Genomic DNA, 6,000 nt, shown 5'->3' with positions numbered 1-6,000 from the left:
ATTAAGACAAAGAAGATAAAATGTTTTCCATTTTCTTATATCAAGTGTATTTATATGTATTTAAATATTTGATCTATCCATATATAATTCTGTATATCTATAGAAAGAGTTTAAATAAGCATAAAGTAGTTTAGTGAAGAAAAAGATAGTGTGGTAGTGGATTTAGTAGGAAGGGTGATTTGATCATAATTAGAATAGATGAAAAACAAAGACTCTTGGCTTTTTGGGTTAATAGACGTACATGAACATGTTGTGTAATTATGTATGTATATAATATAAATATATATATGCATTATCAATTCAAAAGTTAATCATTTTAAAATTTAGAAAGTGATTGTGTTTGGTGGCTTTTGATCGAGATTGAAATCTTAAATGGTGGGTGTAATAGCAAAAAGTCTTCAATGATGTAATTCCTATATTTTTATATTACTGCATATAGTTCTTAATTGTGAAGAAGCCCAATCACACAGCGAAAAATACAATAATTAAACAAACAAAGACTCAATCAGTAGTAGTAAATGAACATGTGCACAAAATTATAGCAGCCTACTAATTGTCACTTAGTTACTTATAGTTTAATAAGGATAGTATTTCTTAGTCCATTGTTAATTAGTGGCAAAAAATAGTCTTCATAAGAATCTCAAATTTTAAATTAACTATTTTTAATTATTTCGATCTTTTAGGGTGTAATATCAATCAATAAAAAGTTAATTGATTATTGGCGTTGAATCCTAAGTAAAATGTACTAAGTGTCAAAATTTAACAAATAGTTTCTAAATGTATTTAATGAGCCTACAGATTATATAACTTCGTATTTAATTTGTTTAATATAAATCAGAACAACAAACGAGTATTACAGTCATCTAACATTTATTTTTAATATACTTTATTTATATATATAGATATATTTTAAATAAAAATTATTATAATATCCTATTTTTATTTTATTAATTTTTAATAACAATAACATATAGTACTTCAAATTATCTTTCGAATTATTATTTATATATTCATACACACAACTTAATTTACAATTATTTGTTCGTGAATTGTCGAGAGCAGTAGAAGGTCATTTGAAACAGTTCACACTTTTTGAGACTCAACATTACAGATTCTGCTTATCGTGTCGAAATCATATTAAGATCAAGTTTAAATTTGGTCGGAAATTCCCGGGTCATCACAGTTACCACTACGAAAGCATCCGGTCAACGGTACACACATGCTCTCAAGGGTTTCACCCACTTCACTACATTCGCGAACACGCGCTCACAACCTAACGCCAAAGTTCGTTCTCATGGCTTAGTGGATTCATTTACCCTATCACTTAGAAATGCTTGGTTGCACCAAGTCTTACGCCCGCGTCCGTCAATACAAATGTCATCATAGGGTGTTTCCATTAGGAATGTCACCCGCATCAATACTACGTATTACCACTATGCATTCGTCCCCAGGGCGCGTTTCCACGAGTCAACGACTCAGGCGCTACCCTGGTGCACTATCATCAAAACCATCAACAAACCGAATCTTCATCGAGTTCACTTGAGTCTAAATAGATCTCGAAGCAAAGTTTAAGTCCCTAATACATACAAGAATCCATCGGCACAAATAAACAATAATAAGGCATATTTGTACCAAAGACGAAAATACCTGAAACATCATCATTGGACCCTTGCGCTCCACTGATCATCAGATAGTCACTCTCTAACCTCCTAACCCGATCCATAAACGATTTGGAACACTTCGACTTACGGTGTCCCTTCTTTTGGCAAATAAAGCACTTGATCGTGCTTAAAGGTACACTCGTACAATCCCGTGCAAAATGACCTCGTCCTCCACACCGAAAGCACGTAGGCCCATAACCTGTCTTACTCATCTTCTTCACTTTTTCAACACCTCCGGGCGTACTTCTCGCCCTTTTACTAGGAGCACCTCTTGATTCTAACTTTCTCTTACCCAAAGAGTGATCAGCAAATTTTGAAGCATGAGATTCAATCCCCATAGTTGCTCCTTCGTCACCGTCACCTTGAGGTTTAGGAAACCTCTTTTCTAACTCTTCCTTCACGACCTTAGGCACTCGGTCTCGAACCATCTCGGTCACTATTCCCTCGAACGACTCTTGGAGAACTTGCTTAACCTTGTTGGCGAAAATCAAGATATAGCGTTCGAACTCCACCTCAATCCTTAATGTTAACTCATCCTTCCCCTCAAGAATAGGCGTGTCCGTTCCAGTTCCATCTTCCGTCTTCATTCTAAAGAATGCATATAGATTAAACAACGAAACGAAAAGGAACGACATACATATACCACACCGCCCCATCTTGGTTGATACTCGTCGTACATTGCTTGTTTGACACGTCTTGAACCCGTAACAATGGTAGCTAATCATTGTTACGCGAGCACGTCGCATTAACTTGCTAGTACAACGTCTATCTCGCTTGATGATTACTAAAACAACACAAAACGATTAGTGCAAGGTTAGTTCACATAGACCTAAGCACTAACCAAATCCCCGGTCCGACCCGTCTCCTACAAGTCCCGCAAAAAGTGCATACACATTAAAGTCTAAGTCTAGGCACCTATCTCAAGTCGCCTAAATCCCTTAGACCATGCTCTGATACCACTTGTAACAACCCAAACCAACCCGCGACCAAACCACGCGAAAATACAAAATAAAAAAAATTTCCTGTGCAGCATACCCGCGCGGCGCGCCAGGTAGGGGCGCGACGCGCCAAAGTGGTATGTCCGGAAAGTTTTAAAATGCGAAAAAGATCTGCTAGTTCCCGACATTTTTAGACGACACGCTTTTAACCACGCATTCAAATATGTAAAACTATCACGATTCAAACATAAAAATGATGTTTTACAAGTGGGGCTCACATCGGCCGTTTTACGAGTTTAATACAATTCACGAGTTTCGACCACCAAAAAGTTTAAGTTCCAAACTACACAATGAGCATGGCGTTTGGGATTAAACTCCCCAACTATCGGTCAAACTCCAAGAGCTACTAAAGTCAAAAGCGTCCCCTAGCATCAAGCGGGATCTCTAGTCCAAAACGATGCCCTTACCCTTGTCCAAAACCGAACCTATAAAATGGTAAACAACGAGAGGGTAAGCAAAGCTTAGTGAATGCAATAATTATACGAGTACATATATAATTATACCTACTTGCATACACTTACACACCAAACCGCAAACACGCTAGCATACACATTTAGCTTACCGTCACAATAACGAGCTATAAATCACCAATACTACAAGCTAGCATAACAACCGCATATGAATATAACTCGAATAATATAATATGCTTACAACACAAATAACCATGGTTAACCAATAGTACAAGGGAACGGCGCTCGCGAAAACGCCATCGGTGTTCACAACATCCGTTAGGGCACTTAACACCTCACACCACTAACCCCTAGGGTGGCACCTTAACACCTCGGCACATCACCCCGAGTGGCATCTTAACACCTCGATGCATCACTCATTATTTTACGGAGTGGTGTCTTAACACCTCGACACTACACTCCTAGGTGGCATCTTAACACCTCGATGCTACACCCGAGTGGCATCTTAACACCTCGATGCTACACTCTTCACATGAAACATGGTGTCTTAGCACCTCGACACTACACATTTCACGCTACAACAAATAGATACATTATACACATACGCATATAATTATTCCACTCACCTCAAAGTCTTGTGAAAAGATACCCGAGCTTGCGAAACCTCAAAGTAACGTACCTATCACATTATACATATAATCAAACGCAAAATCAAGTCGGTCAACCAAACCCTTTCACCATTCTAAGCCATTTTGACCCAAGGTGCAATTTCAACCCATTTGCACCCTTAACCCTAAATTGGGTCAACACACACCAAAACCCTAATCATTCGTCAAGATGGGTTTAAAACACACTTAGGTCACAAGGCTAACTCGTTTTCATACTTGATAGGCCGCTTAGGTCATTAAAGACTCATTTGACCCATTTCAAAGTCAACACACCCATTTGGGTCATCCATACCCAATAACACCCATTTACATATCATTAAAGTGTTCTAGTACTTTTACTAACCAATTAAGTTTATAATCATCAATCTAACACTTGAAAACCCTAGTTAGTCATCTTTGAGTCTTCATGACCCAAATTCATCCAAAAACACCCCATTCACCCACAAATGGGTTTTAAGTTCATCATTAACCCTAACTCTAACCCTTTCAAAAATTAAACAAGGAAATCAAGATTAGAGCATACCACTATGATCAAAACGTAGCTAGAGGAAAGATGAACAACTTTAATACCCGCACTTTGATCCGAAATCGCCTCCTTCTTCCTTGATTCAAGCTTTCCCTCACTAAGAATCTCTCTCTCTCTAGAAACTAAATTGGAAGAAGTGAAGTAGATGAAAATGGAGTTATGAGGCTCCCCAAAACTGATCTAGGGCCTTAAGGTCGGCCCTCAAGTGAATTTACCCAATTGCCCTCAAAATATCTAATTAAAAACAAAGTGAGCTGTCAGCCCATAATGGCGCGGCGCGCCAAATGCCCAGTTCAGCTTCTTTTGCCTTTTAATTAAATACAACCTAAACCCCACAACTTGAATAACTTATACACACATAAGTACAATAAAATATTCGGGTCTTACATTCTTCCATAAGGATTTTATGTGTGCAATATGAAGGACTTATTCCTTTAATATCATGAATCTTCCATGCAATAGTTGGTTTATGAGCTTTTAGCACAGAAATGAGTTTAGATTTTTCATTTTCAGTAAGAGAAGACGATATTATTACAGGTAATTCAGATTCACCATGTAAATAAGCATATTCCAAATGGTTTGGAAGTGGCTTTAACTCTAATGTCGGTGGTTCTTCTATCGATGATTTATATCGATATCTGTCTTCCTCTTTTAGCATTTGAATTTCTTCTGTTGTTGGTTCATATCCATTAGCCATAAGTGTAGCTAATATTTCAACTTCATGAATTGGTTCAGTTCCTTCTCCTAAAGAACATTCTCCTGTTCCTTGTAATTCTGAAAATTCTTCTAACAATTCTGCATGTGAATCTATAGTTTGAATATAATAACATGTATCATCTGCAGACTGCGGTTATTGCATGGCTCTATCAACAGAAAAGGTAACACTCTCGTCCTCTATACTTAGGGTCAGTTTCTTACCAAACACGTCTATTATTGCTTTGGCCGTGTTTAAGAATGGTCTTCCTAATATGAGAGGAACTCGAGAATCTTCTTCCATATCTAGAATAACAAAATCTACTGGAAATACTAAAGTACCAACTTTAACTAGCATGTTCTCCATTATCCCTCTAAGATATTTTACTGATCGATCAGCTAGTTGTATGCTTATTCGTGTTGGTTTCAATTCTCCAAGGTCTAGTTTAGCGTATAGTGAATACGGCATTAAATTTATACTAGCACCTAAGTCTGCCAATGCTTCTATTGAACTAAGACTTCCCAGAAAACATGGAATTGTGAAACTTCCTGGATCTGATAATTTTTCTGGTATCTTATTCAACAGCACTGCAGAACAATTAGCATTCATAGTAACAGCCGAGAGTTCTTCCATTTTCTTTCTATTTGTGATTAGATCTTTCAAAAATTTAGCATATCTAGGCATTCCTGAAATTACATCAATGAAAGGAAGATTTACATTTATTTGTTTAAACATATCCAAGAATTTGGATTGCTCGGCTTCAAGTCTCTCTTTTCTCATTTTACTAGGGTAAGGAAGTGGTGGTTGGTATGGTTTAACATAAGGTTTAGCCTTAACTGTGTTATCTTCATTAACCTTTTCAACTACCGGTTCTTTTTCCTTATCTTGTTTAGACTGTGGTTCTTGTGGAGTAGGAATAGCTTCATCAGAAATTACAGGCATTTCAGGTGGTTTAAGTGTAATACCCCTTCTTGTGGTAATGGCTTTAGTTGTTTCATTTCGGGGGTTAGCATTTGTATCACTAGGTAAACTTCCCGGTTTTC

Source organism: Rutidosis leptorrhynchoides, chromosome 3, assembly GCF_046630445.1.
Source record: "Rutidosis leptorrhynchoides isolate AG116_Rl617_1_P2 chromosome 3, CSIRO_AGI_Rlap_v1, whole genome shotgun sequence".
Taxonomy (NCBI): domain Eukaryota; kingdom Viridiplantae; phylum Streptophyta; class Magnoliopsida; order Asterales; family Asteraceae; genus Rutidosis; species Rutidosis leptorrhynchoides.
The sequence above is the reverse complement of the archived record's forward strand: the minus strand, read 5'-3'. Positions refer to the sequence as shown.